The 14,171-nt window shown below is 37.3% G+C and overlaps 1 protein-coding gene across 2 annotated transcripts in view; it reads left to right on the top strand.

The window, feature by feature from the left end:
- Positions 1-13,074: 13,074 nt before the first annotated feature.
- Positions 13,075-14,171, top strand: part of sp6 (Sp6 transcription factor) — a 7,198-nt gene continuing 6,101 nt past the window's right edge. Inside the window, exon 1 of one of the 2 annotated variants that reach the window (XM_016576115.1) lies at positions 13,075-13,140. The gene's annotated coding sequence lies outside the window, so the exon portion shown is untranslated. Of the gene's footprint in view, positions 13,141-13,518; positions 13,547-14,171 lie in introns of those variants that run through there. The other variant, XM_016576116.1, reaches the window with a different exon arrangement.

Genomic DNA, 14,171 nt, shown 5'->3' with positions numbered 1-14,171 from the left:
TCTGAAAGCTGCTCTCAGATATTCAAAAATGTCACATGGGTGTTTTGGATCATTCCCCATTCGCAATCTGACCTCGTCTAAAGCTGCCCCCTTTAGAAGTGAGAGGACAAAGTCTAACTGGTCCTCCGTAGTCTGACTTCTAGCATGTATCACCCTCTCTACCTCTTCAATAAACTCGTCAACATATCTCCCATCTTTGTTAAAATCACCACTGAATGGTTGAATGTGACGTTCTCTCGGTACATAAATATAAGACCTGGTTGGCTCTCTGCTCAAGTTAGCAAGTCTGTTTGCTGGACAACTGCACCCAGGAAGTTAGCCTTCACTCCGTGTTCCACAAGCACCTATCTTCACCTCTACCGTATTTCAAAACGAATAAAAAATCTACCTATAGACTCCCAACAGTCAGATACCCCACTCCTGGTACCAAAATGTGGCCTATGGGTTGTAAGGAAGCAGCACAGGATATAAAAAATATATATTTTAGGGGTTTTTATTCTGACGGCTGTCTCTCAGGACAGCGATCGATGGGAGTAAGTACTGATGAAAAAAATGAATAAAATTAATTAAATCTAATGTCTCTGTTGTGCTTATTTGACAAAAACAAGAGATTAAGCACTGATTTTAAAAAGTTCAGGGTTCAGATATAGGAAATTTCAGTCTTTCTGAATTGCACTAGAATGAAATTAAATGGAGTAAAATAAAATAAAATGAAATACAGTAGAGGCTAATATTTAAATAAAATGAAAACAGTACATTAGCCTACCATTAAACTCCACAGTTTTCATGAAAATACACTCTAATAATTTTATCAAGGTATGAAATGTTTTAAGAACACTCATAACTGTTGTTAACATGCATTCAAACATTCCAATGTAAACAGATTCAACTACAACCAGGCAAATGCACTGGCTTTAAATAAAGAAAATGAAGCTTCATTTAAAACTTCATGCAGTGTCACCCTGGGAATTCTGGGAATCTTACTGTAAATTATGTGACCTGTTTTTTGTTTTTTTTTACCGATTAACAGGTTTTTATTGTAGCAGTTTTACAGTTTTTTACACTTAAAACTAGAGCTGCTTAAACATCCAATGGATTCATTTAAATTCACTGTTAGGTCTGTTTCAGAGAAGCAGTGTCCTGTAATAGACTGTAATAGAGGTTCCGTTGAGGTTTCTTTCTTTAAACTGCAGTCTCGTAATTTACCAGTTGGCTTAAAGTCAGCCATGTAACTAAAAAACAAAAATCTGTTAGCAAACTGTGACTGGCAGAGCTGATTATTACTCTCATATTCTAGGGGGGAAGTTGGTGATAAATGTTCAAACTTTTGCTATCATAATTCTAGATATTACTGCTTGAGATAGAGATGGTAAAACAAAGCATGCTGAAGCAATGAGGCTTTCAGTAGAACTGCACTGGATTTACGGCTAGAAGTTTACTGTTCACTTGAGCGCCCTCTGCTGGTCAAACACTTGAAGATAAAGGATTCATTAATGGCTTCAATAAAGCTCTTATTGCCATTTACGTGTTTTTATTAGTTGTAGTAAGTATTTGTAATGACATGATGTGGGGCAATGTGAGCAGGTGTGCTGCGGTAATAAAGTGAGACAGTGATGCAAGAGAAATGTAACTCTTACATGTATATGAAAATGTGTGTACAATTTTTATGGCAATCAAATATAATTCAAAATAATTATTTCTCCATACCCCAACACCACCCTCCAAGTGAAATTCGGTTTCAGTGCAATTCACAAACTTACAGTTACCATAACACCAACTGCAATCATTAATTGACTGACTTACCATGAATAACAGCAGCATGTGTAGATAATTGTAAGTAGATTGTTCCTGTCGCGTTCCTGCTCTGAACAGAAGCTCTGAAATTGTTTTCATATCTGTATTTCTTTAAAGGACTGTGGGGGTGTTTTACTTCAGAACTTTAACACATGGAACCGGTTCTCCAGGATTCATTAAATGTAAGTCAAATCAGTATGATCTGCATTGTGATTTTTTATAGTACATATTGTCTTAAACCAGCTTTAAAGAATATCATCCTTAACATTCCTTGAAGTGGAAAAAAAGAAGTGCCGGTACTCCTCCCCATCCCAAAATACTTTTCACTAGTAATTAAATTTGAACATAATTCAAAATGAAAGTGTTTTGAACTGACTCTTTGAATGCATTCACTTCCTGGATCCTTGGACTGAAATGTTTCCAGGGGTTTACCGGTTTAAAATGACCTGATCACAAACTGATCGCAAAAACCTGCGAAGGTACGCTGAAGACTAGGGGCCGTCTTTTGGTGTTAAAAAACTACTGTCAGGATTTACTAAAGACACGCAGTGAAGAGTGCATGGGAGTAGGCACGAATATCCTCCCCTTCTATTTGTTTACGGCTATAGAAGGTTTGCAATAGCTGAGATACACTGCGCTTTTCTCTGAAAGCTGCTCTCAGATATTCAAAAATGTCACATGGGTGTTTTGGATCATTCCCCATTCGCAATCTGACCTCGTCTAAAGCTGCCCCCTTTAGAAGTGAGAGGACAAAGTCTAACTGGTCCTCCGTAGTCTGACTTCTAGCATGTATCACCCTCTCTACCTCTTCAATAAACTCGTCAACATATCTCCCATCTTTGTTAAAATCACCACTGAATGGTTGAATGTGACGTTCTCTCGGTACATAAATATAAGACCTGGTTGGCTCTCTGCTCAAGTTAGCAAGTCTGTTTGCTGGACAACTGCACCCAGGAAGTTAGCCTTCACTCCGTGTTCCACAAGCACCTATCTTCACCTCTACCGTATTTCAAAACGAATAAAAAATCTACCTATAGACTCCCAACAGTCAGATACCCCACTCCTGGTACCAAAATGTGGCCTATGGGTTGTAAGGAAGCAGCACAGGATATAAAAAATATATATTTTAGGGGTTTTTATTCTGACGGCTGTCTCTCAGGACAGCGATCGATGGGAGTAAGTACTGATGAAAAAAATGAATAAAATTAATTAAATCTAATGTCTCTGTTGTGCTTATTTGACAAAAACAAGAGATTAAGCACTGATTTTAAAAAGTTCAGGGTTCAGATATAGGAAATTTCAGTCTTTCTGAATTGCACTAGAATGAAATTAAATGGAGTAAAATAAAATAAAATGAAATACAGTAGAGGCTAATATTTAAATAAAATGAAAACAGTACATTAGCCTACCATTAAACTCCACAGTTTTCATGAAAATACACTCTAATAATTTTATCAAGGTATGAAATGTTTTAAGAACACTCATAACTGTTGTTAACATGCATTCAAACATTCCAATGTAAACAGATTCAACTACAACCAGGCAAATGCACTGGCTTTAAATAAAGAAAATGAAGCTTCATTTAAAACTTCATGCAGTGTCACCCTGGGAATTCTGGGAATCTTACTGTAAATTATGTGACCTGTTTTTTGTTTTTTTTTACCGATTAACAGGTTTTTATTGTAGCAGTTTTACAGTTTTTTACACTTAAAACTAGAGCTGCTTAAACATCCAATGGATTCATTTAAATTCACTGTTAGGTCTGTTTCAGAGAAGCAGTGTCCTGTAATAGACTGTAATAGAGGTTCCGTTGAGGTTTCTTTCTTTAAACTGCAGTCTCGTAATTTACCAGTTGGCTTAAAGTCAGCCATGTAACTAAAAAACAAAAATCTGTTAGCAAACTGTGACTGGCAGAGCTGATTATTACTCTCATATTCTAGGGGGGAAGTTGGTGATAAATGTTCAAACTTTTGCTATCATAATTCTAGATATTACTGCTTGAGATAGAGATGGTAAAACAAAGCATGCTGAAGCAATGAGGCTTTCAGTAGAACTGCACTGGATTTACGGCTAGAAGTTTACTGTTCACTTGAGCGCCCTCTGCTGGTCAAACACTTGAAGATAAAGGATTCATTAATGGCTTCAATAAAGCTCTTATTGCCATTTACGTGTTTTTATTAGTTGTAGTAAGTATTTGTAATGACATGATGTGGGGCAATGTGAGCAGGTGTGCTGCGGTAATAAAGTGAGACAGTGATGCAAGAGAAATGTAACTCTTACATGTATATGAAAATGTGTGTACAATTTTTATGGCAATCAAATATAATTCAAAATAATTATTTCTCCATACCCCAACACCACCCTCCAAGTGAAATTCGGTTTCAGTGCAATTCACAAACTTACAGTTACCATAACACCAACTGCAATCATTAATTGACTGACTTACCATGAATAACAGCAGCATGTGTAGATAATTGTAAGTAGATTGTTCCTGTCGCGTTCCTGCTCTGAACAGAAGCTCTGAAATTGTTTTCATATCTGTATTTCTTTAAAGGACTGTGGGGGTGTTTTACTTCAGAACTTTAACACATGGAACCGGTTCTCCAGGATTCATTAAATGTAAGTCAAATCAGTATGATCTGCATTGTGATTTTTTATAGTACATATTGTCTTAAACCAGCTTTAAAGAATATCATCCTTAACATTCCTTGAAGTGGAAAAAAAGAAGTGCCGGTACTCCTCCCCATCCCAAAATACTTTTCACTAGTAATTAAATTTGAACATAATTCAAAATGAAAGTGTTTTGAACTGACTCTTTGAATGCATTCACTTCCTGGATCCTTGGACTGAAATGTTTCCAGGGGTTTACCAGTTTAAAATGACCTGATCACAAACTGATCGCAAAAACCTGCGAAGGTACGCTGAAGACTAGGGGCCGTCTTTTGGTGTTAAAAAACTACTGTCAGGATTTACTAAAGACACGCAGTGAAGAATTAGCGCTGAAAAGGCATGGACAGTTATCTTTGCGCCTGACCTTATTGCATATGTATTTGTAGGAGTTTCCCTTGCAGACGCAAAATTTATGGGAGGAGAGTATTTAAATGAATCACGCAATGTGAAGCTTTGCACTTATCAATTCACTGGTATTTGCGCCATTATTTAACGCCTTAAAAAAAGCATGTCTTAAAGCAGACGCTAATTTCTTGTTAGATTGCATTGGTCATTATGGAAATTATCTGTCTGTGTTCTTTAATTTGTGCATTGTCAGTAAATCACCCTCAGAAATTTCCACTCTCATCGATGCTTTTCATTTTCAATGTTTTTAAATTCCTTGTTTTATTGTTGTGATTATTTTTTTTCTTTTCTTTTATGTAAAGCACTTTGAATTACCATTGTGTATGAAATGTGCTATACAAATAAACTTGCCTTGCCTTGCCTTGCCTTGCCTTGATTTGCCCAATCTAGCCCTAGAAGTGCAAGTGCCGTACCGGCCCACTTCGGGAACATGCAAGAAGTGCCGGTAACGAAAAAGAGACGTTAACGAAAAGCATGACGAAAAATGTTCATTGACAAGCTTTTTCCCCATGACTAAGACGAGGCAATGACAAGACGACAATAAGGTCAATAAACGATAACTGTGACTATATCAACATGCAATATCATTGACGATAAAAGACGAGACTAAAATGTATTTTAAAAAATAAAAACGATACCAAATTTTTTTTTATTTTCATTGAAAAAAGGAGACAAAATATTATTGCGGACTGCTGTACACGCCTCTACTATGCGAGCTTTCATGTGGGTGGTTGCCAGATATCAAGAGTTCAAATCCGCAAATCAGAGCTTCTCTGTTAAAAGGATACATTTTCCGTCCAGTGTTTTGCTTATTTTTTGCAATCTGGCAACTATACACATGCACTCATTCTTCATTATGGAAGCACCGATGATGATCTGAAAACACTGACAAACAAGCTGAAGTTTAACGATCTCCATGTGAGATGTTCAGCTTAAATGAAAGTGTCATTCAGTCAGTCTGTGTTCTGTCATGAGATCTCGAATGTTTTGTTTGTGATTGTGGTCGCTGAATAAGTGCACTTACTCAACCGCTGTTGTTTAAATAGAGAAACATTATTGCAATTTGGAATTATTGGAATTACTATTAGGAATTTTACTGTTAAAATATTTTTGTTTGTTTTTGCCAGTTTTCATAATGTAGACAGGGAGAGTGCATATCTAAGTCTTTGATATTCATTTATATAATAAATATCTTATACACATGGTTTATTTGACCTCATCTAGTGTACTGATTTATTATGAGTCCACATTCTGTTGATTTGTGCTTATTGGTGAAAGTGTAATACCTGAAATGTAAAAATACATTTCTCAAATGAAAACAATCTTTTCTATTATAATTTTGAGCAAAAAAAATTTTTTTATCAGTTTAATTATTAACAATTATACAGCATGACGAAAATGTGACGAAAAGTTTTCATTGACTAAAATTTGACTAAAACGTTCAGACATTTACTCAAATAAAATTTGACTAAACAAAAACAGGACAAGGTTATATGATAATAACTAAAAAGTACATTTGACACCAGGACTAAGACTAAGACTAATTTAAAAGACTAAGACTAAGACTATAGTAAAAATGGCTGACAAAATTAACACTAAATGGAGGTAGGCTTTGACTCATAATGCGTTTAGTTTGATGTTCATGATTTTTTATTGCATGTTGCCATTTGTAAATATTGTAGATTTATAGGTGTGTGAGGTCATTTGTGTGTGTTCAGATTAAATTGTGTGTCAAAAGAACAAACTAACTGAAGTTTAGATCACATGCACTATTGATCGCAAATGATCATTCAGTCAATCTGAACTAATGTGAAAAATGAAAGTATTATTTGTGTCATAGCAAAAACAATAGAAACCATTACATTTTATTGGTTTCCACTACAAATACTATTACAAACATTACAAACCATCAACCATTAATCATTGAAACCATTAAAAATGTGTTTTGGGACATATTCCATTAGTATTTAGTGGTTTTAACAAGCCACCAATAAAAGGCGACAAATTACCTGTAGAGACCCACAGGGACCATTACAGTTTCCATTAAAACCAATACAATTTCCAGTAGAACCAGTAAAACCATTACACATTCTGTAATGGTTTCTATTGTTTTTTTCAGCTGGCTGGATCGTGTCAAACCTCGTTCGCAGAAGAATGAAGGTGTGTTTCCAGCAGATGGCAGCAGGAAGCAGCTCGTCGTGTTTCTAGGTTTGTATCTTCTTCAAAGCTGCTCTTAACAGGCGTCTGCCTCTGGCTTCTTCAAAATGTTCTTCAGAACTTGAGTTTTAATCTCACCGCAAACATGACGGCTCCAGCGGAACGCTTCAGATGCTGTGTTTTCCTAATTTCTTGCTCATGTTCTTTCCCCACACTATGAGAACTTGATGCTTGAAAGGTAAACTTTCCATTTAAAAAAAATGTATTTCTCAAATCTGACACATATCCTTAACACGAAAGTGTGCTATGACACATTTTTCAGTGTACAGGTTGCATGAATGTACTTACAGTACATATGAATTGATTGTAGGAAATTATACAATCATTTTCCCATCCAAAAACTTTTGTTAGGGTTGTGACTTTTTGTTTTATACATTGGTAAATCAACACCAAACTCAAATGTTGGATAAATTCACAAAAAGGAAGTGAATTGAAAAACTAGTTGTAATGAATAAAGCTGTTCGCACCGTTTGTCACTGACTGTTTAGTCTCTGTTCTCCTGATGATTTTTAAAATCTAATAGTGCTGCCCTACACATTACATGCCTGCTGTATATAAATATATATATGTCATTCCTCTATTAATGCAGTTTTATTGACATAGTATTGACAGAGCATTAGAAGCATTATAGAAAAAAACCATCAAAACTGTCAAAAAATATGCAGTTCATGTAAATTTCTTCAACACCTTTCATTTTTAACATTTATTCAATAGTATGTGAGTAGAGAGCACTTTTGCAGGACCCACTTTATATACACTGTAACACTTATATATTGTTGCTCTTTTTTTGGTTTGATTGCTTCTATTGTCACTTTGGATAAAACTGTGTGCTAAATGATTAAATGTAAATGTAATATAAAGTGGGACCTTTTGCATACTATGAATTTGTGCTAGAAGTACCATCCACACAAATAGCTGAACCTGATAATAACACATGGCTGTAATTTAGTTTACAAATATCTGGAATTAAATTAAATCAAACTGTTAAATTAAAATGGAAAATGAAAAACTCTTCGCACAAATGTTTTATGGCTGTGTGATTCATTCTTCGGTGATTGTGTCCCACTGCTGGCCTTCCTCTGTCTGTCTCAAGATGTAAGGAGCTTTATTGCCTTCCAGCTTAAAGTAAAGCTTTACATCGCTAAACAAACATGATATAGATACATACACATCTACACACAATCAGTGTCATGTTCTCTTTCTTTGTCTGTGTTTGTGTATGAGTGTGAGAGAGAAACTCACATCTGTGGGTCTGTGGGAACCTGGAAAGCTGCTCACCTAAATATGAAGAGTTGTTTAGTGTGTGAGAATGTGTGTGTGTGTGTGTGTGTGTGTGTGTGTGCGTGCGTGTGTTTGTGTGAGTGTGAGTGTTGGCGCCAGGGCTCTTTAACAATCAAAGCAGAGGGGCGTGTGCAGGGAGGAAGTCTCTACCTGAAAATACAGGTTTGCTTGACTATCAAAGGCTGGTTCTCTGAACACTAAACACACGGCACCGCAGAGGGGGAGGCTCGTGTGAGAGAGAGTGTGTGTGTGTGTGTGTGTGTGTGTGAGTGTGTGTGTGAGTGTGTGTGTGTGTGTGTCTGCTACACGTATCTTGTCGGCCCGTAGGATTTCCTGGATTTCCATTGACAAACATGCTGCTGGAAATCTGTTATTCGGTAGCTGCTGCAGCGTGTAAATATGATCTTAGGAGGAGGAAGTTCCCTTCAGCCAACACAAACAAAAAATCTCTGAAATTAGCCTTATGCGCTCACTTAACCTGCAGTAACCGAACCCCGTCTGAGATTCACTGAGATTTCATCCAGTCCAGCCGTCTGCTTTTATATGTGTCTTCACTGAAATGAACACATATCATATTCTTTATCAAGTCCATTATACTGTAAGGAGCCAGACTAACGCAAACTCTATAAGAAAACGGAGAATCCTTATGGACGGTTTGTATGTTTGAGGGTGTCAGATTGAAGGAAAGACACTTTCAAAATCATTTTTTCATGCATTGGTCAATTTTGAGATTTTTGGGTTTGGCTTTTCAGGAAGGGTTTTTTCTAGTGGAAAGAAAACAAAAAAAGTTTGTAAATTTCAGTTCCAATTTATTTTAAGGCTTGATCATTTTCTCCACTTCAGTAGCACTTATTCCTATATATATTCTGAAGGTTTGGTCATATATCATTCACAGTGATTTATATAACATTTTATTCCTAAAATCTTGGTGAAAATGTGTTTGTTTTCTGTCTGTTGACAGCATTTTCTGATTTATGGAGTGATAAAAAGAGAAATCCAAAATCCCCTCTGGAAAAACCTTTAACTCTAATATATATATATATATTGTAATATTTTTCAAACTGAATTTATCCAGTGTTTGGATTTATTGCTGGAAATGTATGCAGATCAGTGTACATTTGTTTAATTTTGTTAAGTTTAGTTTATTGATTAATAAAGCACATTTAAAAACAACAGATGTTGAAACCAAAGTGCTGCACAGGAAATATACAACAGAATTAAAACTAAATAAAAGACTAGACAATATACAAAACACAACCAGAAGGACGAGTGAAAATTTACACCCTCAGGAAGAAGTAAAACATAAATAAAAATAGGTCTTCAAAGAGGATTTGAACATATAAATAGAAGGAGCAGATCTAATATAGAGAGCAACAAGGAGCAGCCACTGAGAAAGCCTGATCGCCTTTAGATTTAAAACGAGAGCAAGAAACTGAGAATAGAAATTGACTATGATCGAAGGAGTCTTGAAGCAGTATACAGGGTGAGAAGATCACAAATATACTGAGGAGCAAGTCCATGCAAAGCTTTAAAAACAGAGCAAAATGTTAAGATCAACACGGAACATAACCGGTAGCCAGTGAAGAGAGACGAGCACAGGTGTAATGTGCTCACGTTATCTAGTGACAGTCAGTAATCTGTCTGCCGCGTTTTGAACCATCTGCAAGCAATCTAAAGCTGACTTAGGCAAACCCAGATAGAGTGAATTACAGCAGTCCAGCTTTGAAGTTATGAAAGCATGAATAATGGTTTCAAGGTCCTTCTTAGAAAACATCATCTTGAGTCTAGCAATAGATCTTAACTGAAAGAAACTGCTTTTCACGACAGTGCTAATCTGTTTATTAAAACAGAGTGGGATCAAAAATAACACCAAGGTATTTGACAGTCACGTACATTAGAAGAGAGGGAACCAATGTGATTGACAGAGGTCAGAACCGAAGGGCCAAAGATGATTTCAGTTTTGTCATTGTTTAACTGTAAAAAATTCATATCCATCCAGCATTTTATGTCATGCAGACAATCAAACATACTGGACACAGAACAGCTGTTATCTTTAACAGGAAGATAAAGCTGAGTGTCGTCAGCATAGAAATAAGATAAGTTGTGTCTGAATAATATGACCTAGTGGAAGCATATATAATGCAAAAAGAAGAGGACCCAAAATGGAACCCTGTGGAACAGATGAGAAGCATTCCCCTACATTAACAGAAAAAGTTCTCTCCTTGAGGTAAGAGGCAAACCACTCCAGCACAGACCCCTGAAAACCAGCTACATGATTGAGTCTTTGTAAAAGGATTCCATGGTCTACTGTGTCAAATGATGTACTTAAATCAAGCAGGATTAAAATACAGCAAGAAACAGAGTCAAGAGTGATTAAAATGTCACTGGTAACCTTCAACATCACAGATTTAGTACTGTGCCGTTCCCTGAAACCAGACTGAAAATAATCAAAAATACCAAAAGCGCTTAAGATTAAATCTGAGAGTAGACAACTTTTTCGAAAGACTTAAGATAAAAGGTTTAAAAATGGTTCTGTAATTATTCATGACATGCTGATCAAGATTATGCTTTTTCAACAATATGTGTCACATATATACAGTATGTCCAGGCTGGACTATTGCAATGCTCTCTTGGCAGGTCTTCCAGCCAGTTCTATCAAACCTCTACAATTAATCCAGAATGCGGCTGCAAGATTAGTCTTTAACGAGCCGAAAAGAGAGCATGTCACACCTCTGTTCATCTATTTGCACTGGATACCAATAGCTGCTCGCATAAAATTCAAAGCATTTATGTTTGCCTACAAAGCCACCACTGGCTCTGCACCTCTTTACCTAAATTCACTACTTCAGACTTATGTGCCCTCCAGAAACTTGTGTTCTGCAAGTGAACGGCACATTGTAGTGTCATTCCAAAGAGGCACAGAATCACTTTCACGGACTTTGACCTTAAATGTTCCCTCCTGGTGGAATGACCTGCCCAACTCAATCCCAGCAGCTGAGTCCTTAACCATCTTCAAGAAACAGCTAAAAACACATCTCTTCCATCTACACTTGACCCTCTAACACTAGCGTTCTCTATTCTTTTTCTATTCCATCTACTTTTAATTATTATAAAGATAATAATAACTTGACACTCTAACACTAGCTCTCTCTATTCTATTTCTTTTCTATCTACTTTTTATTCCTTCTACTTATTATTTAAAAAAAAGAAGCCTTGCTACGTGTACTGTGTTAGACTAACCGGGACTTGTCACAACACTTATATATTGTTGCTCTTTTGTTGGTTTGATTGCTTCTATTGCCCAAGAGCAGCTTCCAAATCCTCAGTACTCATCTTGCTGGATCTGTCGGCTACTTTTGACACAGTTTACCTGTCCACCCTCATGAAGATCTCGGGATCTCGGGAACCGCACTTCAGTGGTTCAAGTCTTACCTCTCAGGTAGGTCCTTCAGGGTGTCTTGGAGGGGTGAGTCACAACTTCTTGCTACTGGGGTTCCTCAAGACTCAGTGCTTGGACCACTTCTTTTTTTTCCATCTACATGTCATCATTAGGAACTGTCATTCAGAAACATGGCTTTTCCTATCACTGATATGCTGATGACACTCAACGCTACTTCTCATTTAAACCAGATGATCCGACGGTAGCTGTTCGCATTGCAGCCTGTCTGACAGACATTTCTAGCTGGAAGAAAGACCATCACCTTCAACTCAACCTTGCTAAGACAGAACTGCTCGTGGTCTCAGCCAACCAAGCACTTCATCACAACTTTTCTATACAGCTAGGTTCATCAACCATAACTCCTTCCAGGGCTGCCCAGGAATCTTGGAGTTGTGATGAATGAACAGTTAAGCTTCACAGATCATATTGCTACAACGGCTTGGTCCTGCATGTTTGCCTTATACAACATTAGGAAGATTAGACCCTTCCTATCAGAGCAGGTCACACAACTCCTTGTCCAAGCTCTTGTTCTCTCCAGACTGGACTATTGTAATGCTCTCTTGGCGGGCCTTCCTGCATGTACTATCAAGCCTCTGCAACTGATCCAGAATGCAGCAGCAAGAGTGGTCTTCAATGAGAAAGCTCACGTTACTCCTCTCCTCATCATCTTGCACTGGCTGCCAGTAGCTGCTCGCATCAAATTCAAGGTACTGATGTTTGCCTACAAGACAACTACTGGCTCTTCTCCAATATACCTAAACTCGCAAGTTCAGACTAATGCACCCTCCAGAAGCTTGCATTCTGCAAATGAACGACGCCTTGTGGTGCCATCCCAAAGAGGCACAAAATTACTCTCACTGACCTTTTCCTGGACTGTTCCCAGCTGCTGGAACGACCTGCCGATCTCAATTTGAGCAGCTGAGTCTTTAGCCATTTTCAAAAAATCATTTTTGCCAGCACCTAATACTAGCACTTACATATTCTATTAATTTTTTCTAATTTATAAAAAAAAAAAACCTTGCAATATTTGTTTGGGGGGGGCGGGGGGGGGTGATTTCCTGTCTGTCTTTGAGGTAGTTTGAGGTCTCGCACTGACATGTTGAGACGCATGCAAGCAGCCGCTCTGACTGTCTGTCTGTGAGTGTGAGTGTGAGTGTGTGTGTACGGCAGGGACAGCGCTGAATCAATGAAAGTGTGTATGAATGAACTGTGTGTGTGCGTGTGTGTGTGTGTGAGAGAGAGAGAGAGAGCGAGAGAGAGAGGTGTGGCTCTCACTGTCATAAACTCGTGCTGCTTTCAGAGTGGCGTCACATTCATCAGGAGACGCTGAGCAGGTAAAACTCTCTCTCATCAGTCATTTCATTATTATGTTGCATGAATGTCATTATAATGGTGTTTATGTGTGAGAGTGCGTGCCAACTCAAGCTTGAATTTCAATTCTACATTCTTAATGTGATAAGAATTAAACAGTAAAACTCTCGATAAAGAGCGTGTTCACGGCTGATGCACGAGTTCACCGTCATCATCATGAGCTGATATGATGTTAGCGCTGTTGATGACAGCAGATATTCTCACAGAAACACATGCTGAACTCTCTGTGTGTGTACAGATGTGGCTAGAAATGTCTCTAGTCAGAAATGTCCTCACAAATGTTGAAAAGCGTCTTGTGAAGACATTAAAAGAGCTCTTTACTATTCGAAAGACTCTCATGTTCTGCTTCAAATCTTCTGCCGTCAACAGGTTTGTGTGAGTCTTACATTCAGTACGGTTAGTCAATATTATCTTAGTATGAAAACCATTGAGTCTATGAGATGTGTGTGTGTGTGATTGTGGGAGGTTGTGGATTTGTGCCAGATTGCATGTGTTTATCTGTTTTCAGAGAAGTTCTGGCAGACAGTTAAACCTGTTTTCATCACAAATCACACTTACAGACACACACACACACACACACACACACACACACACTACAGCTGTCAACAGATCTATACAGCTGCAATCTTGAGCCTTCCTGTACGTATAAACACACACACATACACACTGAACACATATCAAAATCTTCTATTGATTTATATGAAGCCCATTATAATGATATCAAAAAATTATATAGAATTCTGAATATTGATATTAAATTGAATTGATAGTTTATATATTTGAAGGAGTCGTGTCAAGTTTAAGTCACTCCTTGATACAGTTTTGTCCCAAAATTATAGCTAAACACACAAACACTACAGTATTTACACATACTGAATATAAAATATCTGACACATCTCTCTCTGTTGGAAGTACTTCTGAAATTCGGATGTGTCTATCAAGTCTGGACATGTTTACTGTTTATGTGTGTGTGTGTGTGTGTGTGTGTGTGTGT

The sequence above is a fragment of the Sinocyclocheilus rhinocerous genome, unplaced genomic scaffold, assembly GCF_001515625.1.
Source record: "Sinocyclocheilus rhinocerous isolate Xijiao unplaced genomic scaffold, SAMN03320098_v1.1 scaffold2309, whole genome shotgun sequence".
Classification (NCBI taxonomy): domain Eukaryota; kingdom Metazoa; phylum Chordata; class Actinopteri; order Cypriniformes; family Cyprinidae; genus Sinocyclocheilus; species Sinocyclocheilus rhinocerous.
Note: the sequence above shows the minus strand (reverse complement) of the source record. Positions and strands in the feature narration are given on the sequence as shown.